The sequence below is a fragment of the Mixophyes fleayi genome, chromosome 4, assembly GCF_038048845.1.
Source record: "Mixophyes fleayi isolate aMixFle1 chromosome 4, aMixFle1.hap1, whole genome shotgun sequence".
NCBI lineage: Eukaryota > Metazoa > Chordata > Amphibia > Anura > Limnodynastidae > Mixophyes > Mixophyes fleayi.
The window spans coordinates 93,064,029-93,088,706 of record NC_134405.1 but is presented as its reverse complement, the minus strand read 5'-3'; the positions used below and the strand labels follow the sequence as shown (position 1 = coordinate 93,088,706).

General features: G+C 40.5%; 1 protein-coding gene across 3 annotated transcripts in view; it reads left to right on the top strand.

Annotated features, from left to right (window-relative positions):
- The first annotated feature begins 24,040 nt into the window (after positions 1–24,040).
- NTRK3 (neurotrophic receptor tyrosine kinase 3) overlaps positions 24,041–24,678 on the top strand; it is a 479,767-nt gene continuing 479,129 nt past the window's right edge. For 2 of the 3 annotated variants that reach the window (XM_075207751.1, XM_075207750.1), the window contains exon 1: positions 24,041–24,216. The gene's annotated coding sequence lies outside the window, so the exon portion shown is untranslated. The remainder of the gene's footprint in view (positions 24,217–24,678) is intronic. The other variant, XM_075207754.1, reaches the window with a different exon arrangement.

Here is a 24,678-nt window from a genome sequence, read left to right as displayed (position 1 = left end):
CTTCGTGTTTAGTAGCGAGTGCCGGGTTCCTTGGAGCCTTCGTGTAGGTGACGGCATCTTGCCCGCCCTGAATCTGTAGATAGATCTCCAGATAATTGAGCGTGTGCTGATCCAATGTAGGTGTGAGACTGTTTGGAATGAAGTCTCATATCAATGCATAGTATTAATCAGAAAAATCTCTGTGTCGGCAGAAGATACAGACAATCACTTCATTGAAAAATAGTAGCAATCATAGGAAACATTGAAAACCATCTGACGTGTTTCATTACCCTCAGGTAACTTCATCAGAGATAGAAACTTCATACAAAGATAGAAGATGGCCAGGCAGAGATCAGGGTCACAAGCGAATAAGCATAGTCCAGAAGTCAAGCCATAGATCAGGGCAACAGGCAATCAAGCAGGGTCCAGGAATCAAACCGAGGGTCACAACAGGAGGTCAAACGGCAGTAAAGCAAACACTGGAGCAGGGATCAACAGGAGACCAGTATCAGCCAGGTACAAACGATGAACTGCACAGAGCAGAGCTTGAGGCAGGTATTTCAAGCTGTGGGACAGGTGCAGTTCTAATCAGGCATCAGGCAAGGAGATTAACTCCTACAGGCATGGTGAACAGTTCAGGAACAGAACAGCAGCACCTCTGGTAGATTTGAGGTACTGCTGCTACATACAAAGAAAAGGCAGAGTCGTAAAATATGGTAATATGCACACAGATATACAAGGCAGATCATAACACAGGGTCAATTAGCTAAAACCTACAACCTGTATTTACTGTATTACAGGTTACGCAAGTAGCGTAGCGCATGCGCAATGCGCTACGTTAATTGCGTAAGCGCTAGATACAGTATTATGTGATTTCCCCACTAGCGTGGGAAAATACCATAATACAGTAGTTAGCTCTTACACAAACAGCGTAAGAGCATTGCAGAACGGACCTCCTACTAGGTAGGAGGTGTTTGCGGCGGCTCCTGGCTTTTTTTTATTTTTATCTTCAATCAAGACTCAAGATTCGGGATGTACAAATATGTGCCCCTTCTGGGCGAAGAGTTCCTGATGGCACAGATTCCTTTATGGAGGTATCAATGGCTGGGACTGGGGCAAGCCGGCAAGATGGATTTACAAATAATAAGTGACATTGGAGCAAGAAAGAAGGCATCATCGGTAAGTATTTGGGTTTTATTATTTTAATAAATACTTGTGGTTTAAAAGAGGGTGGTTAGTGTCTTTATTGTGGGTTTTATTATTTTTAATAAATGTATGTGGTTTGTATGAGGGTGTTGTGGCTTTGTAAACTTTTTTCTTTGTGGAACTACAGGGCCCAGCAAGCCAGGGATGTCAGGGCATGTTGGCACTTGTGGTTCTCCAAGTGCCAACATGCCCTGGCTGCCATGGGTATGCTGGTGCTTGTAGTTATACAAGCACCAGCATGGCCACACTGTTTTTAGCAACCTGGCTGGCTGGGACTTGTAGTTCCACAAACAAAATTGGTGTCAGTTTGTTTTTTTAACTACTTTACGCTGTATTACCCTACTACCCACAACCCAGGGGTGGTAGGAAGAGCCCTAGTGCTATCAGCACTGGGCTGGTTCTTTCTAGGGGGGGGGGCCCGCTCGTTTTTTTCAGCGGACCCCACTCCCTAGGGAATCCAGCCCAGCGCTGAACAGTCTAGGGTTGGTTAGTCATTATGGCAGGGGGACCCCTGCTGCGCGTCTCCCTGCTATAGTGCCACCAACCCTGGCTGGTTTGCCTAGTGCTGGTAAAGTGAAAATCGGGGGAACCCCACGCAAAATTTTTGCCCGATTTTCACGGGACCAGCACTAGTCAGGCAGCACTAGGGTTAAGCATAAATAGCGGGGGGACCTCACGCTTTTTTTTTTTTGAACTTTTATCTGTTCTTTAACATTTTAACAGCTGCCGGCTGTTACACTGTTACACTGACCTGTCATACAGCTACCAGCTGTATGACAGGTCAGTGTAACAGTGATGTGTTTACATCTCACTGTTACAACACAGGAGAGTTTGCCAAACACAGGAGAGTTAGCTAAACTCGGGAGTGTTTACATCGCTCAAAATCGCCAGAGATGACCAGCGATTTTGAACATGAGTGTCAAAATCGCAGCTTGATACATTTCCATTTTTTTTAAAAAAAATCGCTGGTAAACACCCGCGATTTGCCGCAATTTAAACACGCTGGCAAACTCGCACTTTGATACATTTACCCCTTGGTGTATATAATACAAAGAGAAATAGTTTGTAGGTGAGGGGAGACATACAGGGGGTTAGGGGGGAAGAGAAGGGAGGTATCTGATGAGGGAGAGAAAAAAACTAAAACAAGGATGAGTGAGTTTGTCTATGGTAGCTAGAGCAAGAGATTGGCGTATTTTAGTCAGTCATCTCCAATGAAAAAGAAGCAAGTAGATAATAAGTTAAAATAAGAGAATGTCAAACGGTAGAAAGGGGTGGTTCTGCTTCATAAAAGGATGTCCAGGGGTTCCACACAGCTTTGAATTGAATTGGAGTATCGTTGAGGGTGGCGGTTATACTTTCCAATCGATATGTTGACCAGATAAAATTTATGTTCTTTCACTAATATTAACACATGGCACACTACTTTTCCCCGGCTGCAATTTAGTTATTATCCACGTAAAGTGGGGAATGTCACTTTTGTTATTATGATTTTACATATTGGGCTTGCCAATGAATGCAATAGAAGCCTCTCTCCAGATTTCTAAAACAGGTCTCACTAGATTCAATCACTGCCCCTTGTGTTGCCTACATGGCACTTACTATATATATATATATATATATATATATATATATATATATATATATATCTATATATATATCTATTGCAGGGCTTTGAAATAAAACACGAACACATAACCAGAAACAAAACACAAAACAAAAATAAATATATTACTTATCTTCCTCTGAAATGTTACATACTCAATATAGAATATCAGTTACATTTGTTACTTTTGTAAAAAAAAAAAAAAAAATCAGTTAATGCTCCCCCCCCTGTCCGCATGGCAGCAGGGGCACTCTTGCGCTCCCTTCTCTTTGCTTCACAACGCTACTTTCCACTATGTATGCGCTATTCTGCCACATGCTCCCTTCTGCCACACTTTTAAACAGTCAGTTTGCTCAATTCTCAGTTTTCACGAATATTTTTATCTCTAACCATACTCAATACCTCTGAATGAAAACTACTGACTCTGGGAAAAAGGTTTTACACATTCAACGGTCATTTTGAACTGGTTCACAGTTCTATTTCTTTCAACAGTAACCTGGATCCTCAAACGGCACTTTCACAATCACACAATTCACAATACACATACACCTTTGTTTTTTGTATAGAAATATATTTTCCCAAATGTTGGTAATAACTTCTCAGAGGTTTTAACAATTCATTTCACTATAACATACAAAAGCAATATCTATCAATACAACTATTTAAACATGTGGCAATACAGGAAAATATATGCGAACGCTATGCAAACAAGCTACATTTAAATGGCAAAATGACATGAAAAATAAACTATTTTTCATTCTTGTACCTAAGTCTTCATCAGCTATAGATTGCATAAAGTGGATATTTGGTTTGGCAACACTGGATGATATAAAGGCATAGAACTATTTGCGTTCTTACCTGTATATGCCGCGTCTCCCACCCTTTGTTGGTAAACCAAAATCCATAGGTTTTGGTTTTGCAAATCCTTGAGCAATGTGGTGTCGTTCACAAGCCCCCAAATTGTAACATTCATTTTATTGCTACCAATAAATATTGTCCAGTTCCAACGCACAAAGAGATTTAATAGCAAAAGATAGCAGGACAGCAGAAAACCATGATGATGCATAAACAATAAAATAAATAAAATATAACAATAAGCGGGAAATTATAAACCGAATACATTACGCAAGTGCTTCCCCTGGGCCCAGGTCCAGATTCAGTCTTGTAGTCTGCAATCAGGGAGAGAGAGATTTACACTGGCCCAGGGACTTGCTTATATGCAGCTTGAATTAACATAAACAGTGATGATGTCGTGAAAATACACAGATGACACTAGAGGTCTTCACAGATGACACTAGTGGTCTTCATTGGTCCAGGGTTAACGATGTTCCACTAGGTCAGTTCATTTGATCTCTTCTCCAAAGGTGGGGGCAACTTACTCCAACAATTGCGTACATGTCTTCCTGCCAATAAACCAGTTTAAACCGACCCATAAAAAAGTACTTTTGAGTATTAATCTCATGCCATTCATAACTTGCAATCGCAATATGCGATCGCTTCCCTATTGACACCTGGATTTCAGCTAACAAAATATAGATTAATATGAGACCAAACTTAACACATTTCTGTGGACCTGACCCTTAATTACCTTTACTGTAATATTTTCTATGTATAAATAATCTCTAACACATTTACTGATAAATGAATGTGGATTGGAACCTTACTTAATGTGCACTATTTACAAGTGTGAGTGTAAATGTGTGTGCTATTAATCCATGCAATCACACGGTAAAACAATATTAATCAATTTAGCCTACTTCATCCAATTATTTAACTTCCACAGGAGATACTGGATCGATGGGGTCATCCAGAGTCAGAAGTTGATGAGCTAATAATAGGAGGACAAGACATCTTAGAAAGAGAGGCAATTTCCACTACAGTGATAGGAAAAGGAGGTCAGAGGGGGTTGATTGTGTGGTCTTTGATATCAGTGAGTTCCAGGGACTGTGACTCAGCTGGATAAGTGGGCCATAGTTCAGAGTTTGAAATGCCAGACACTCAGAGTATCAATGATCTTAGGAACAAGTCCGAACAAGTTCCAGACAGTCAAAATGATCTGTTTCTATTCCATGAAATTAGTTGAACAACTGAACCGAAACTAGTATGAACGGGTATTTAGAAGGTTGAGGGTGTTTTCTGGTGTGAAACCCACTCCAGTTGGAGTAGACATCTATGAAACTTTCAAAGAAATGGCTTCATGTTATCTTGAGGAATGGAATTGTCCAGAGTCCTCAAAAAGACAATGACTAGTAGAAAGTTTAAGGGAACCTGCCATGGACATAATTCAAGCCACAAGACAGAGTGAATCCCAAGCTACCACCAAAGATTACCTCCTAGCTCTAGAGGGAGTTTATGGGAAATCAGCTGTTGCTTATTTGATCTATACGTTACAACACACATATCAAGTACCTAGTGAAAAACTTTCTGATTACTTTATCATTTAGACAACTGGTAGGGAAAGAAGGAATATCTTTTAGTGAAATTGATAAGAGCTGAATGAGTCAATTGATAAGGGGAGCATTGAGTCACGATCCCGTGGCACAAAGATTTAGGTGCAGAACAGTGGATGAATATTCTTCCACTTTTACCCAATTGATGAAAGAAATACAATATAAAGAAGCCATAACTGATGTATGAGATAAAGTGGTGAGGAAAGCAAAAGGTGTGAGTCTCAAGTCGGACTCTACTCCAAGAGTAGAAGAATTGCTAAAAAAGTTAGAACAGAGTGAATAGTTCAAATAACTGTTAGCACTACAGGCAACTAGAATAACAGAGACCATATCTACACAAAGCAATCAGAACAGAGTTGAAAGTTGGGAGCAAAGAAGAGGCTATAACTGTAGTCGACCTGGGCATATTGCCCGACAATGCCCAATTAGGTGGGGCCCTAGAAGATTACTGTCATCAACTTCAAGACCAACTCAACTGTTGGAAAACAAAGGAAGGAGATGAGGGAGTAAATGTATCAAGCTGCGAGCTTCTGGTGGGTTTGAAAAATGGAGATGATGTCTATATCAACCAATCAGATTCTAGCTATCATTTTGTAGAATGTACTAAATAAATGATAGCTAGAACCTGATTGGTTGCTATAGGCAACATCTCTACTTTACAAACTCACCGGAAACTCTCAGCTTGATACATTTACCCCGAGACAATCTCCACTGGCCTCCTAAAAATTTTTTATGCATAATGCAAAGTGAAGCCCTTGTTTGGAATGGTTGGATTCCTGAAAGGATTGATGGGACAAACTTCACAGATTCCAGCTCTAAGAAATAACAAAAAGTACATGCCATTATTGCATAGTGGATCCCTGGTATCCATCAAGTTTGAGGGGTGGTATAGCAAGAAATTGCTGTAAGTACAACTACAGCCTTTATGTGGACTAATAATATGGGGATTGAGTGAACAGTGCTATGCTCACTTAAGATATATCTCAACTAGGGATGTGCACCGGCGACTTTTGGTGTCTCGTGTTTTGTGTTTTGGATTCGGATTTTCTTGAGGTTTTGGGTTCGGATTTGTTTCGCAAAACACCTGCCGAAAAGTTTTGGTTCGGATTTAAGGTTTTGGATTCTGATTTTTTTTGAAAAAAGCATAAAAAGTTCAAAAATCAAGTTTTTGGGCTTATTTTCACTCCTACGCTATTATTAACCTCAATAACAATCAATAACAATCATTTCCACTAATTTACAGTGTATTCTGAACACCTCACAATATTGTTATTAGTCCAAAACATTGCAACGAGGTATCTTTCTGGACTGCGTAGTGTAGTGGTCCCCACAATATAATAAGAAAACCATCAACTGGTCTGAATCGCACCAAAAAATGTACCTGGACTGCGTATAGGAGTGGTCACCACAATATAATTTAAAAACCCTGAACTGGTCTGAATTGCACCAAAAAATGTACCTGGACTGCGTAGAGAAGTGGTCCCTACAATATAATTAAAAAACCCTCCACGGGTCTGAATCGCACCAAAAAATTTATCTGGACTGCGTAGAGGAGTGGTCCCTACAATATAATTAAAAAACCCTCCACGGGTCTGAATTCCAAAAAAAAAGTTTCTTGACTGCGTAGTGGGGTGGCCCCGGTACTAAATTTGGTACTTCCAAGTGTAGTGTTTATAACATATAAACACTACAGTAATTCTAGCACGTCAATACCTCTTGTTTTAAATAATGACAGGGCATTTTACTTTTGGTTTAATTTTTTGAATTTGTTGACATTTTGTTTTACTTTTTGAACATGGCAAACGACTGTTGAATGGTCACATAATGCCAAAAAAAGAGTTGCAAGATGGAATTGTCCTTGGGCCTTCCCACCCACCCTTATGTTGTTGAAATAGGACATGCACACTTTAACAAACCAATCATTTCAGCGACAGGGCCTACCAAACAACTGTGGCTGAAATGATTGGTTTGTTTGGGCCCCCACACCAAAAAAGCTATTCATCTCTCCCTGTACAAAATAAACAGGCTCTACTGAGGCAAGATGTCGTCCTCATCCACAACCTCTGATTCCTCTCCCCCTACAGTGTGTACTTCCTCCTCCTCACACATTATCAATTCGTCCCCGCTGGACTCCACAACCACAGGTCCCTCTGTACTATCTGGAGGGCAGTGCTGTACTTCATTGAGGAATTGATTATTCATTTTTATAAACATCATTTTTTCAACGTTGTGAGGAAGCAACCTCCTTTACCGCTCACTGACCAGGTTCCCCGCTGCACTAAAAACTCTTTCCGAGTACACACTGGAGGGGGGACAACTCAGGTAAAATAGAGCCAGTTTGTACAGGGGCTTCCAAACTGCCTTTTTTTCCTGCCAGTAACAATATGGACTGTCTGACATGTCTATTTGGGTTGGTGTCAGCAAAATAATCCTCCACCATTTTTTCAATAGTGACAGCATCCAATGCAGCGACAGTAGACATGTCTGCAATGGTTGGCAGGTCCTTCAGTCCGGACCAGATGTTATCAGCATTCCCGCTAGCGTTTTGTTTAGGAAAACTGAGCTTTTTCCTCACAGCCATAGATGTGGAAGAAAATGAGGGTGGAGCTGTTGGCATGTCACGGTCCTCTTCAGAGGACAATCTCCTGACCAGCAGGTCTTTGCACCGCTGTAGACTTGTGTCCGCCGGAAACAGAGACACAACAAACGCTTTAAACAGAGGATCGAGCACGGTGGCCAGAATGTATTCCTCTGACTTTAAAAGAGTGACCACCTTCGGATCCTGGCAAAGCGTACGAAGGGCTACATCCACAAGAGCTACATGCTTGGTGTAATCGCAATGGTTTACCAGCTCCTCCCTCACTTTCTCCAGCTGCTTCTGCAACAGCCTGATCAGGGGAATGACCTGACTCAAGCTGGCAGTGTCGGAACTGACTTCTCGTGTGGAAAGTTCAAACGGCTGGAGAACCTTGCACAACACGGAAATCAGTCTCCACTGCGCTTGACTCAGGCGCATCCCCACTCCTTTGCCTATGTCGTAGGTGGCTGTGTAGGCCTGAATGGCTTTTTGCTGCTCCTCCATCCTCTGCAGCATATAGAGGGTGGAGTTCCAGCGCGTCACAACCTCTTGTTTGAGGTGATGGCAGGGCAGGTTCATGGTTTTTTGATGTGCCTCTAGTCTGCGGTAGGCACTGGCTGAATGCCGAAAGTGTCCAGCAATTTTGTGCGCCCCCGCAAGCATCTCCTGCACACCCCTGTCACTCTTGAGGTAATGCTGCACCACCAAATTAATGGTGTGGGCAAAACATGGGACGTGCTGGAAATTGCCCATATTTAATGCCCGCACAATGTTACTGGCATTGTCTGACACCACAAATCCCCATGAGAGTCTAAGTGGGGTAAGCCACTGGGAGATAATTTTCCTCAGTTTCTCTAATATGTTGTCAGCATTGTGCCTCTTATTAAAGCCTGTAATACACAATGTTGCCTGTTGCCTGCCTTTGCACGAGCAGCCATTTTGTAGATGCTGCTACTGATGCAGCTGTTGCTGTTGCTGCAGAAGGGGATGCATCTACCCAGTGGGCTGTCACAGTCATATAGTCCTTTATATGCCCCGAACCACTTGTCCACATGTCCGTGGTTAAGTGGACAGTGGGTACAACCGCATTTTTTAGAGCACTGAGGACACTTGATCGTACTTCTCTGTACATTTTTGGTATCGCCTGCCTAGTGAAGTGGAATCTCGACGGGATTTGGTACCGGGGACACAATACCTCCATCAACCCTCTAAATCCCACTGCACTGATGGCGGACACCGCGTGCACGTCTAACACCATTGCAGTTACAGCTGCAGTTATACACTTTGCCATAGGGTGACTACTATCGTATTTTGTGGTCATGGCAAACGACTGTTGGACGGTCAATTGTTTTGGGAAAGACTTAGCGGTCTTACGACTTCCCCTCTGGGAAGATGACCGACTAACAGCAGCAACAGCAGCAGTGGCAGTAGTAGGCGTACCACTGCAGGATTCCTCGGATGTATCCCGTATTGAAGAGGACTCAGTCTGGCTGCTGACTTGGGCTGCAGGACTGAATCTGATGGAGATCGTGGAGGAAGTTGACGAGGAGGGTGTTGCTGGTGTGTATCCAACTGGACCACGGGATTTAGGTGTCCCTGTACCGATGACGGTCCTAGCCCCAGTTCCTGAACTAACCACTGAACTAGGAAGGTTATTCAGGTGACGTATAAGGGAGGATGTCCCTAGGTGGGCATGATCCTTACCCCTGCTTATTTGAGCTTTACATAAGCTACATATGGCCATACATTGGTTGTCCGGATTTGGATAAAAATAACTCCAGACCGAAGAGGTGCATTTTTTGGTCTTCTGACCAGGCATGACGATGGGCTTTTTCATCCCGTGGACATCAGCTGTTTCCCCCCCTGGTGCCTCATTTTCAATAACCACATCACCATCCTCATCATCAAGTTCCTCCACAGCGCCAGCTACATCATCAATAGCCTCCTCCCGAGCCACCTCTTCCCGTACAGTGATGGGTCAGGCTTGACAACCACCAACACCCTTGGACTCGCCTTGGGGATTTGTGATAATTTCTCTTTAGAAGCCAGAGTTGTTTGCTGTTTTGTTGCTGACAGCATAACTCTCTTCAATTTTTTGTAGGGGGGGAGGAGGAGGAGGGCTAAGATCCTTGGGTGAAGCTGGACCACTAGTCATGAACACGGGCCAGGGCCTAAGCTGTTCCTTGCCACTACGTGTCGTAAATGGCATATTGCCAACTTTACGTTTCTCCTCAGATGATTTTAAGTTTCTCTTTTTGCTATTTTTTGAGAACTTGGGCTTTTTGGATTTTACATGCACTGTACTAGGAGATTGGGCATCGGGCTTGGAAGACGACGTTGATGGCATTTCATCATCTATGTCATGACTAGTGGCAGCAGCTTCAGCATTAGGAGGAAGTGGGTCTTGATCTTTCCCTACTTTATTCTCCAAATTTTTGGTCTCCATTATATGTAGCACAAGATACTGCAGAATGTGTAAACTTGGTAATATTGCAGTACCAATGGACTTATACTGCTGGATTGGTTTTGCAAATTTTGTTCTAATTACTTTTTTTTAAAAAAAAATTTTGTATTTTTTTTTATAAGTTTTTTTTTATTTTTTAAAAACTTGGGAATAATGGGGAAATAACTATGCCCTTAGAAGCACAGAGCACAGGACACAGCACCACTGGATTGAACAGGACACAGCACAGGACCCAGCAGCACCACTCTACTCAGAAGGACAGAGCACAGGACACAGCACCACTGGACTGATACTGCAGAATGTGTGAACTTTGTAATATCGCAGTACCACTGGACTTTTACTGCTGAATGTGTGAACTTGGTAATATTGCAGTACCAATGGGCTTATACTGCAGGATTGGTTTTGCAAATTTTGTTGTAATTAATTATTTTTTTAATTATTTTTTTGTATTTTTTTTTATAAAATTTTTTAAATTTTTTAAACACTTGGGAATAATGGGGAAATAACTATGCCCTTAGAAGCACAGAGCACAGGACACAGCACTACTGGACTGAACAGGACACAGCACAGGACCCAGCAGCACCACTGAACTCAGAAGGACAGAGCACAGGACATAGCACCACTGGACTGATACTGCAGAATGTGTGAACTTGGTAATATTGCAGTACCAATGGGCTTATACTGCAGGATTGGTTTTGCAAATTTTGTTGTAATTAATTTTTTTTTAAATTATTTTTTTGTATTTTTTTTTTAGAACTTTTTTTTAATTTTTTAAACACTTGCGAATAATGGGGAAATAACTATGCCCTTAGATGCACAGACCACAGGACACAGCACGACTGGACTGAACAGGACACAGCACCACTGCACTAACCAGGACAGAGAATACACAACCTCCCACTTCCATGTACAATGCCCGAGTGAAGATGGCGGCGACTAGCGGGGAATTTATAGGATCCGAGTATCGCGAGATCCGACAGCGGGATTATGACTCCGAGCCTCGGTTTCAGGTTTTCATTTGGCGCCAATACCCGGATCTGTCTCGGATCCGACTCGGATCGGCAACGTTCGGGTGGGCTCGGATTCACGAAATCCGAGTGCGCTCATCTCTAATCTCAACCATTCTAAAATTCTCAAAAGAAATTGCAAGAATTGAGAAGGAGATTGTTGCATTAGTATATCCAGAGACTGAGGAAAAACCAAAATACATATCTATTAATATTGCAACCAATGCCAATCTGCTTGGCACACTGGCAAGATGGTGTCAGAAAGTATAAGGAACAAACAATGCATCTAAAATAACAATTCACCCGTAATGTCTGGCAGCATATCAAAGAAAATAAAATTATTTATTGATCCAGATGAAGCAACTGCCAATCTGTTTAAATTGGGAAAATAAAAAATAAATAAAAAAAACTAAAAATCTCTACTGACCCAATATTGTAGGACTTTTTCTCCCTACTATCCTTCATTTTAATTATCAGTTGTATCCCTTGATACCCTTTTCCGTGAAAAATTGAATCTGACATCACAGCCTAACCTGGCAGTGAATTTCATATCTTGATTCTTGACTACCATTACTGTAAAGAACCCCTTTCTTTGCTGGTTGTAAAACTTCCTCTCTTCTAACCTTATGGGGGTGATCATGTGTCCTGTGTACAGTCCTTGGGGTAAAAAGTTCCCATGAAAGTTCTCTGTATTGACCCTTAATGTATTTGTACATAGTAATCATATCCCATCTTAGATGCCTCTTTTCTAACGTAAACATGCCTAAACTGGCTAACCTTTACTCATAACTTAATGACTCCATACCCTTTATCAATTTTGTTGCCCTTGTATGAATCCTTTCTAGTTCCAAAATGTCTTTTTTATAGAGTGGTTCCCAGAAATGTACTCCGTATTCAAGTTGAGATCATACCAATGAGTTAAATAGTGGCAAAATAACACTGTCTTCTCTTGCATCTATGCGCCTTTTTATGCATAACAATACTTGATTGGCCCTTGCAGCTGCTGCTTGACATTGATCACTATTGCTAAGTGTCTATGAACACTCCCAAATCCGTTTCCTTTATAGATTCCACTAAATTTATCCCATTTAAACTATAGATTGCGTACTTGTTTTCGATCCCTAAATGCATAACCTTATATTTATCTATGTTAAACTTCATCTTCCATTTGGCCGCCCAAACTTCCAGTTTATTCAAGTCCCTCTGTAGAGAATCTACATCTTGCTCTCATTTTATTACCTTACAAAGTTTGGTGTCATCTGCAAAAAATGGAAACTTGGCTCTCTAAACATCACCAAGCTTTTTAGTATATATAATTAAAAGGAGTTGCCTCAGGGCAGAACCTTGAGGTACACCACTTAAAAGTTTTGATCAATTATAAAATGTTCCATTTATCACAACTCTATGTTCCCTATTCTCCAACCAATTTTTGACCCAAGTACAAATGTTGTTTCCTTGACCCAGTTCCCTTATTTTGTAAATCAACCTTTTGTGTGGCACTGTATTAAAGGCTTTTGCAAAATCTAAGTAGACCACATCTACTGCACTACCATTCAGGGGCGGATTGGCCATTATCTTTACCGGGAAGCTCCCCGGGAGCCCGGTGGCCTGACGAGGCCGCCTTCTATTTTTTCTCTTTTTTTTTTTTTGGGTCACCCGGCGCGGTCGGAAGGAGGGCAACAATCCAAAAATTGGTGGTCAGTGGTAAGCACCAGGTAGCCTCACGCATCACAAGGCTGCCTGGTGCTACAGCACTGTGGGTCCTACAGCACTGTGCACCGATCAGACAGGAAGCAAGAAGTATTCACTTCCTGTCTGTCTGATCAGGTCCGCGGAGCAACGCTGCAGAGCGCGCCGGCCCTAATACTTAAGGTAAGTGAGAGGGGCTACATCTGGGAAAACTATGTGAGGAGGCTATATCTGGGAAAACTATATGTGAGTGGGCTATATCTGTGAAAACTATATGTGAGGGGGCTATATCTGTGAAAACTATATGTGAGGGGGCTATATCTGTGAAAACTATATGTGAGGGGGCTATATCTGGGAAAACTATATGTGAGGGGGCTATATCTGTGAAAACTATATGTGAGGGGGCTATATCTGTGAAAACTATATGTGAGGAGGCTATATCTGTGAAAACTATATGTGAGGAGGCTATATCTGGGAAAACTATATGTGAGGAGGCTATATCTGTGAAAACTTTATGTGAGGAGGCTATATCTGGGAAAACTATATACAAGGGAGCTACATCTGGGAAAACTACATGTGAGGGGGCTGCATCTGGGAAAACTATGTGAGGGGGCTACATCTGGGAAAACTATATGTGAGGGGGCTACAGCTTTTTTCCTGCATTGCTTTAGAAATGACCCACTGTGTATTAAGTCATCATATCTAGGTTTTCCTAAATGTTTCCCCAACCAAATTCCAAGTTCTAAATCCCACCTACTTTTGTGTTGGCCCCGCCCACATGAGGCCACTTCAATAATTTTTTCCAGGGCCACTTTAAGTTCCCAATCCGCCCCTGCTACCATTGTCTAAATTCCCACTAAATTCCTCGTAGAAACTAATTAGATTAGCTTGACATGACCTATCCCTCACAAATCCCGCTAATAATCTTATTGCGCTGTAAAAGGATTTTCTGGGTGATTATGGGGTTTTAATCTCCTTAATTATCTGGCAAATGTATGGATGACCAATTAATACCGTTATATATGACTATTACCGCCAACCAACTCCTCGCAAAGGTACTTCTATATTAACCTAAGGAATATAATTCTTATATTCCCTTAAATCCACAGGACCAATGTTCATATAATAGCTTATGCTCATATCTTCAAGAAAAACTACACACAAAATATAGTTTCATTTAAAATGGGTTGTATTATTAACATTCTAATTGTAAAACTTATGTATATATTATAAAACAGTAAACAGTGTAACAATATTTTACGCAAAGTATAGATTTTGGTGCCATATATCACATTTATTGCCTGTTCTATAAATATACAGGTCATTGTGTGTGTGTTTTGACTAACTATTGTCTAAAGGTGTGTGTGTGTGTGTGTGTGTGTGTGTGTGTGTGTGTGTATAGATATATAGAGTGGGAAGGAGGGGGGAGGAGGGGGGAGGGAGCACACAGGAACACTCCATTCATCTCACATATCTCATTGAAAGTCTAACAATCATGATAACACATGGTATTTCAACCACATTATCTCAGAGATTCAGCGTTACAAACTACCCTTTGAGCCAACAGTCTAACAAAACGTTATATTTAACAATCTGACCACTTCCTGAACAATCCAATCACTTTCTATACATTTACAATAAACTGCATAAAGCCAACAATTTCCATAGAAAACTCCATTACAACATTAATCCAACATAGAACCACACAGGACTATGTATAACACAAATAATTCCATTTAAACCAACAATCTATCCCAAACACAACAGGAACTCCAAGAATTGTATAGCACTACAGGAGTTAACACAGTGTCAGCCATCTTAATACATGTGCTCGTAATGGCCTAATTTACTGTCAGTGCAGTCTTTCATAGCAACAGGGCCCAGTTCTTATTAGACTACACAATCACATGCAAATCAGTCTAACACCATATAATTTCCTATGTTATATCTACATAGAATTGGAACATTATTACAAGTCATGCAGTTAACACTATCCATACCAAACCGAGGTCTAACTTTTAAAACCAACACAATCTCGAAATAACTCTTGCACTAAACTCAGGCAATTCCGTTCACATTTTACCGACTATACCTTCAAATAAACTTCCATATTACTAACGCCAAATGATCATTCATTCTCACGTACTCTACATATGCGTCTAGTTTCAACCATCTTCCATTCAACAATACATTACAACATTTATAACATTTATGTATCCAGACTCACTCACCTTTCATTCATTCCAATCAAAAACTCCATAATTTCTACTAGCCAGGGCCTGTGGAGGTCATGAGGTAACTTACTCGCCTGCATTTCCAGCTAGAAGCAATCTGCATGACTAGTCAGGCTGGGGAACAAAGCACGAAGAGACTCTTCTTCCTTGTGTAAATGTGTAAACTCGCTCTTGTGGGCGGAGACTACCTTCCACAGGAACCACTCACAGCATTCATATGTTAATTACTGACCAACTGACCAAAACCTGTTTCTCAAGTATTCACAAGCCACATGTTTCCAGTGCGGGAAGGAAGGTTTTGTGCAAAGCCAGTGTGCTCATTCAATTGTGGCTGAATCTGTTATATGTTATGTTCATATTTAAAATAATAGATTATTTATATACTCTTCATCATGCGCACCAAGTAATCCTGAATATTATCCCTTAATATATCTTTCAGCAGTTTCCCCAAAATTGATGTCAGCCTTAAAGTTCTTTAGTTCCCTGGTTATGTTCTCATTCCCTTTTTAAATAATGGCACCACACCTGCTATTTACCAATCCTTTGCTACTGAGCCTGATGAAATTGTATCTATGTAAATTAAGAATAGCGGTCTAGCTATTTCTGAGTTTAGTTGTTGAAGGCCCTTTTTTTAATCATACATTATCCAATAAAAACTCAACATCAATCATATTTAGGTGGTAATCAATTAAACCTGTTTCACATTAAATATAAAATGTATATATAAAAAGATATAACGTATAAAAAAATCAACCTTTCACACCTATTGGTTTGGATGGTGGTAAAACTCGTAACATATTTATAAATAAATAACCTAGGACCACTATATCCTTTTACAAAATAATCATATCTTTTTGATTAATATTTATCAAAAGAATTATTTCTATGAACCCCATATGGGGGTTGAGCATAGATCTTCTTATACCAAAGGTAAATTGCTAACAGACTAGGCTACAGGTTTTCTTAACATTCCATAACCTATAATGAGTACTGATAGCTAAAATGAATGACCTGTTTAGAGATACGTGGACAGAATCATGCGAACAGGCATTCAATGGTCTAAAGCAGAGGTATGCAAACTCAGTCCTCAAGGGCTACCAGCATTTCATGTTTTCAGGATTTCTTTAATGATGCACAGATGAGTTAATCTTTTGGCTGGGACAGTAATTATCCCACCTGTTTCTACAGAAAGAAACCCATAAAACATAAACTGTTGGTTGCCCTTGAGGACTGAGTTTGCACATCTCTGGTCCAAAGGATAGTCTGATTCACGCCCCTGTCTTAGCCTATGCAGATCCTAACCTACCTTATATACTTCATGTAGCTGTACCTTATGGAGGATTGGGGTGGTGTATTTTTTCAACTCCAAGAAGGAAAACAAAAGCCTGCTGCAATGGAGTCTGACACTACAAATGTATACATTTTCCATTTCACACAAAAAAGACAGTCAACAAGGAAATGACGATGCACTATCCCACCAGGAGAAGCCAAATGTTATTCGTTCCACCCGACTGGCCCCATCCACACCGCTTTGTTGGTAGTAGGACAAATGGACTCATTTTGCAGATTTAAGAAGTGGTACAATCTAATAACCCACGCTGGCAACTTGGACTTGAACATATAATATATAAGAACGTTTGCGTTTCATTACCTTATTCTGCCAACTGAACTGTTCTCATCAAGCTGTGTTATAGTACTTTTTTCACATGCGTGTGCTAAAATATGCGATTATATTTACTGCGTATTTTAGGTTATTGATTGAGTTAGACAGGTTTATTATTAAATGTTGCCAGTTGGGAGAGTTAATCAAAGACAAGACAGGACAAGGGGTCTGGGCTAAACAAGGAGAGTAAATAAACTCCATATCATTCACTTTTGTCCTCTAGTCAACAAGGATATGGCATGACAGCACTCTGGCCCAGACTCCTAGGCATCCTCTCCCCAGGTAACCAACGGTCACCCGTTAGCAGGGGAGAGGAAACTCTGGGGTTTGCCAGTCATATCACCACCAATCACCAGCTAGTTACCACCCTAATACACTCCCCCATTAGCTTCATGGCTGTGGGAATAATCAGTGTTATATATAACTGTGTTTTCAGGGTTTGTGATTGTATCTTGTGTGGTGACTAGGAACTGCACTTCTGTCATGTGCCTATGCTATGCTTCTAGGGAATTACTCTGCTTGTTTTAGCTGAGCCATTACTTCTGTGCCATTCCTTAGTGATATTGTTGGCCACAATCTGCGTATGATTGCATACTAGGTGATCCCACTGTAGCTGCCGCAAAATGTGAGGAATGTGCATCTGCGTCGGTTTGTTCAAGAGTCACTTACATGAATTGTTGCATCCAAACTGTGGTTTATCCAACAAATGGCAAAACAGGCAGAGTAATTGCCTAGAGGTAGAGCGTAGGTACACATCATTGGAAGCTAATGATAAAGCTATTCCTCCACAGTTCTGCTGGCTTAGTAGATTAAACCTAGGAGAAATACAAAGAATAAGCAAAGTACAAATGAAAGAAAATCAGCAGAAAGATCCAACTATTGAAGCTACACGATGGGTCACCAAACATCACAGACCATTAAATCAAGTTATATTAAAGACTTGTGGAGCTAGATTACTAGCCAAGCAAGAAGAACACCTGGGGGTATATTTACTAAACTGCTGGTTTGAAAAAGTGGAGATGTTGCCTATAGCAACCAATCAGATTTTAGCTATCATTTTGTAGAATGGACTAAGTAAATGATAACTAGAATCTGATTGGTTGCTATAGGCAACATCTCCACTTTTTCAAACCCGCAGTTTAGTAAATCTACCCCCTGGTGGGAAGGGGGGGCCTACAATACAGTGAATTCACTAAATCTAGTGAAGTTCTGCAAATCCCTCGAAAGGAGAATGTAACTCCTGATACTTCCATGTAAAAATAGGGACTACACTGGGCATTATTTGTGTAGGAACTAATTAACTGTGGTAACTGCCTTTAATTGTAATGGCACTGGGATGACTGTGAAGGAGTGGGCTGACAGTTAAACCTGAGGACAAGACAATTGAGAGTGGGAGTTGAGAGAAATAATGGTTAATCCTTCTGACAAGATGGGGAGTTAATGGCCAGTGCCAAGAGGTCAGAAGAAAAGGAAAGCAATATAAAATAAGAGTGACTGATATATGGTCAGAGGTAAAGGGGAGAGCTGGTATAAGGATGGGGAAGCTGATTTATATAATCAATACCTGGAGGAGTTTATACACGGTGCAAAGATTGTAGGATCTGTCAAATGGCATATGGAAGACTCCAAAGATGAGTGGGCATATGACAATCTGATACCCTCTTTGGAAAATACAATGATTCAAGAATGCATATGGGTTGATCTGGAGGACAGACAAAATATTGAAGCATCTGTCAAATGGCATATCTGTAAACCACAATCCTGCTTGCAACAACTTAACGGCAGAAGGAACTGAAACACTATGACCACATCCACGTCATAAAAGTGTTTAAAATGCTGAAAATCGTATGGGAAATTACATCTGCAGCTGTTACCACACCTGAATTTATCATTAAATGAGTGAACTGGGTCTGGGAAACAACATTTGTACTGTTGTGATAAATGGAACATTTTCTAATTGGTCAAAAGTTTTAAGATCTGTACCTCAAGGTTCCGTACCGGATCCAAACCTTTTTAATATATTTTTTAATGACCTTGGTGATGGATTAGAGAGCAAAGTTTCCATTTTTGCAGATGACATCAAACTTTGCAAAATAATACAATCAGAGCAAGATGTAGATTCTCTGCAGAGAGATTTGAATACACTGGAGGATTTAGCGGCCAAATGGAAGATGGAGTTTAACATAGATAAATGTAAGGTTATACACTTTGGAATCAAAAACAAGCACGCAATCTATAAATTAAATGGGATAAATTTAGGGATTCTATAATGGAAAAGGATTTGGAAGTGCTCGTAGACAGAAGACTTATCAATAGTGCTCAATGTCAAGAAGCAGCTGTAAGAGCCAATAAAGAATTGGCATGCTTAGAAAGAGGCATATATGCAAGGGAAGAAGGTGTAATTTTGCCACCATATAAATCGTTGGTAAGATCTCATCTTGAACACATTAACACTTGAATACATTAAGGATCAATACAGAGAACTTTCATGGGAATTTTTTACCCCAAGGACTATACACAGGACACGCAGTCACACCCTAAAGTTAGAGAAGAGGAAGATTCACAACCTGCAACGGAAAGGGTTCTTTACAGTAAGGGCAGTCAAGATATGAAATTCACTGCTAGAGAAGGTTGTGATGGCAGATTCAATTGATATGTTTAAGAAAGGGTTATACACAATTTAGTGGAAAAGGGTATCCAGGGTTACGACCGTTAATTAAAATAAAGGATAATACTGGATCCAGGGAGAAATAGGACTGCAATATTGGGTCAGGAGGGATTTTACCCGATTGAAGCTAAATGGCGGCTGCTACATCTGGATCAATTTAAAATATAAGACAGGTATTGCAGGAAACCCAAAATAGGTTGAACTTGATGGACTGGTGTATTTTTTCAGCCTCATCAACTATGTCACTATGGGGCATATTCAATTAGCTTTCCGGTTCACGGTAACGCGCGTTACCGTGAAAAGTGCGTGTTCTTGCTGATAATATGGTACCGCATTAACGCGGATTTTCGTACGCAACCCTATGGGCTGAGAACGAAAATCCACGTTATTGCGGTAATGTGGATTAAGTTTCGCGGCTGTTCCGGCTCGATCCCGCGGACTGGAAAGCTAATTGAATATGCCCCTATGTGTGTTACTATGAGTCAGTAAAGATAATGTGAAAAGGGGACTGATGCCACTCTGATAGCTTACCTCGTCATCACACTTAATGTATATAAGAATAAATAGACTAGTATTGATCTAGATGGGAGTATTTAAATTGAAAGGCTGGACATAAAATCTTACTATCAGTTAATTTCTAAGGGATTGGGAATCATTATTAACGGAGACTAAGTTAATTGCAACAAAATGGTTCTAATTGTGCTTGATATATACTAAGACATATTATGCTATGGTACATTTTTATTAATACATAATGAGCACAACCATAAACCCAAAAAAAATATTTTGTACCAGCATCGCTCCCTGTGAAAACTAGCTAGCAACTCTTCTGACTACAAGAGCACCACAATGACAGATAACTAGATCTGTGAAAATCAGAGCATTAATTCACCCTTACGAGTGAGAGACATTTGCTATTGACCATGCAATAACAAAATTTGCTAAATAACTGTTATTATATGTATACTAATGTAATAAATTGAGTAAAATCTAATGCTAGTGTTATTAATGGTAAATATTGTAAGCCATAAAGTGTTCCAGTATAGATGTAATTGTACTACAAGGTTAGAATGCTATGAGTCTCGGATTAATTTAAGTATCAGTTTACCAATATTTAATTGTTGCAAGGGTTACCTCAGAATCCTGTTGGGAAACTAAACTGGTTATGTGTTTGCCTAAGAGGTTACTAATCTTCTCAATGTTATGAGTATTTCTGAAAATATAGAGAGTGTGGTAGGAAGAGCTATTATTTAAACTTTAAGACTGGATATGCTTGAATACATTTCATATATACAGAAGATTAAATGTATGTAACAGTGACTGATTATTGCGCAACCCTCTCTAATTATAAGGATTTTACATTGTGTAATAATAGGGGAAGTGGAGTATTGCTTCATGTAACTACAGACACATATATGATACCATCAGGTAAAGTGGGCAACAGTACTAAATCCTCTAGAGTACTAATCTCAAGTCTATCAAGAGTCAGGTGGAGGCACCTTTACATAGTTCTACACGGTACACTACTACTTGGTGCCAGTTACATATAGTATGTTAATATTTGGGTGAAAGGCAAACATCTTATTTCCAAATAATATTTCAAATACTACGTAACTGTATAAGTTTTTGTGAAAAGAATTATACAATTTGGAAACATATAAGGGCCCCTATTTATTAATGATCGCCTTTTTAACAGTCCCCCTTTCACTCATTATCGCAATGATGAGGATTGAAAGATTGTGTGTTTTTAAAAAAATCTACAACAGTCACGAAAAACTGCTGTTCTTGTGAAGATCCCTCTCCTATCTTCCCTATGGTCACTATCGTAAAGTGACCACTTTTGCAATAGTCACCGGGGGGAGAGCAGTAAGATGCGGTGAGGGATCTGAAGGTCCCTCTATCGTAATGTTCTCTCCATAGGAGCACAGCTGAAAATTTACACATATGGTAATGTACACCAGCCTGAGCTGGCATACATTACCGTATGTGTAATTTCATTTTCAGAACTTGTTAAATTACGGTACAGAGCAGTCCCCATATACATTTATGGGGACTGCTCTGGATTACGAAGCAAAATGCTAAACAGCCGATATCTACGTTATCTGCTGCGATGCACTGTTCATAAATTTGCAGTATACTTATAGTTGCCTCTATTTCCTGTTTACAGGAAAATAAGGTTTAATAAATAGGCCCCATAGATACAATAAGGTTAAACCAGAGATAAAGGCAATTGTTGGGAAGTCCTGCACCAGCAATACTAACTATTAAAAAGTTAATACTATTTAATTTAAATAATTTTATAAGACTTTGTATTTCTATAGGCCTCGTTGTTATTGTGTTTTTCACGATACCACAAATAGAAATGAATTAATGGTTACTTGTTATCCTTACTTTCTCCTTATAGAATTTTTAACCAATATAGCAAGAATGTTGTTGATTCATTGGATAAACAAATGCTATGTAAGCTGAAATGATAATGTAGGTAGGCATTGTCCATTGAGCTGCATGCAAATGGTAATAGGGACTGTGGATACAGCTTCCACCTAGCAGCCACCTAATGGTAAAAATAGGTAACTGCACTGAAGCTGAACTGAAAAGTGTGATAAGGAAACATTAATAATTTTCAGGTTAAGCATGTTTATTTGTTTATATATTTATTTATGTATTTATTTCTTATTACTCTGTGAATAAATATTTCCATCCATAACAAGTAAGTCTGGAAATTGCGCATAGTAAATGGTGGCTTAGTGGTTATCACTTCTGTCCCACAGCACTGGGGTCATGCATTTGATTATGACCATGGCCTATCTGTTGAAGTTTGTATGATCTCCCTGTGTTTGCGTGGATTTGCTCCGGTTTCTTTCCACAGTCCAAAAACATACTAGTAGGTTAATTGGCTGCTATTAAATTGACCTTACTCTTTCTCAGTCAGTGTGTGTGTATGTTAAGGAATTTAGGGGCATATTTAAGAAAGCACGGTAGTGCACTATCGTGCACTTACTGTGTAAATCAGGTCCCGATTTGTCCTCCGCAAATTTATTAAAGGTATATCATGGATATCTGCTGCTTTGCACTCCTCATCATTTTTGCGAGCAGTCACCATTCTACAAAATGGTGACTGCTCTGGCCGCAATATGGCGTACATTATCATAATTGAAAGTTTTCAGCGCATGTGTGGAGGGATCACATGATCCCTCCCTGTCACTCACAGCTCTCTCTGCAACGACAGTTGCAGAGACAGAGCGGGAACATGCGCAATTAATGTATGAAGAGGAACGAAGATGACCAGTAGGAAATCCTGAGACAGCGCGTCCCGAAGAGGGGGGTAAGTATGATTTTTTTTTATCACAGAAACAGCGTTTTTTCGGAACTGCTGTTTCTGTGATCCATTTTTCATAAATTTGAGAAATAGTTCAATCCTTATCCATGCGATAAGGATTGATAACTATTTCTCGGTTTAGCCGATGATTGATAAATGTGCCCCTTAGACTGTAAGCTCCAATGGGGCAGGGACTGATATGAGTATGTTCTCTGTACAACAGCACTGTGGAATTAGTGGCACTATATAAACAGGGCCGGATTAAGGGAATGGAGGCCCCTGGGCTAAGGGGCCCTCCATTCCCCGCGAGGCCCCCAATGTGAGCCGTCCGCCGCCCCCCGCGAGGACCCCCCCAGCGAGGACCCCCCCAAGCACTTACCTGTCAGTGCAGTCCTCCGTCCCGGCGCGCTGTAAGCTCCTTACTGAGATCTCGCACGAGTTCATGAACTCTCGCGGGATCTCCTCAGTAAGCAGACTACAGCGCACCGGGACGGAGGACTGCACTGACAGTACTCAGCAGCATTGATCGGGCTGGGGGCGCCCCCGCCCCCGACCGATCAATAATGCTGCTGAGGAGTTTGAAGGGCCCCCTGGATGCCCGAGGCCACTGGGCTATAGCCCAGTTAGACCTCGGGTTGATCCGGCCCTGTATATAAATAGTAGCTGATGATAGCACCTAGGAAAATACATGCAAACTGCATTAACAAAATAAACCTGACATGACCAATTGATGGATAAATCTATGAAATCGAAAAAAAATGCCAGTGATAGAATTATTGCATGTTTGTGGAAACTAATGCCTTAAAGTATAATTTTTAAATTCTGCTCTTAATAGCTATAACCTAAATTGAAGTATACACTCACCGGGAGTTTAAAACACTGTTTAATTTATCGGTATGGATTAATATTAAAACTGCATACTTATTGCTAAATTCGTTGACTGGTGCAATATTTCTAAGAGAACAATACAGTCAGTGGAGAGGGAATTCCACAAGTGTGGATGAAGTAGGGGATTAGGATAAAGGGAATTTTTTTCATGCTGTCCTCCTTTTCATCATACTGCATAGAGAATTAGTTTTGGTGTGTGAGTGTGTGTGTGTGTGTCTGTGTGTGTGTGTGTGTGTGTGTGTCTGTGTGTATGTGTGCCTGCCACTCTCCTCCCTCTGCTTCTCTCTCTCTCTCTCTCTCTCTCTCCTCATCCTGATCACACAGCTTTGATTCTCTGGCTCTCAGTAAACAGCTGAGACTCCCACCTTTTTTTTCTCCCTTTCCTTTGGACAAGAGACAGCAGTTCGTCTTTGGAGCTACAATCTGCGGGGTTTGAGAATGGCATGCACCTGTATCCCCCGTTCGCAGGTCCATCTTGTGTTATCATTGTCTGTATTTTCTGTGTGTCTATAGATTTATTTCTGTCTGCATCTAGAGAAAGAATAAGACACGTTATACAGCGGCATCCAAGGGAGCATTGATGAAGGGCACAGCAAATTAAGCATTGCTAGGCTCTACTTTGGGTGATGTGCTTGCCAAAAATGCATCTTGCATCTTAATTTGCTTCCTCCAGTTCATTGCAATGTGCTGTAGGTTCCTCTAGCCTTTATTTTTTTTTTCACCCTCGATACTTAAACCGTTTTGGACAATTGCTGCAGATCTCAGCATGTCAGATTAATGTTACTTCAGCCACATTATCTTCTGTTACCGAGCAGTCACATCCACTGTAGAAATAATCACTGTTTTTTTTTTTCTGCGCTTGATTTATCAAGAAGAGGCAGCAAACTTAAATTTTATAGTTAATACCAAATCTCTTTCCCCACCACGTAG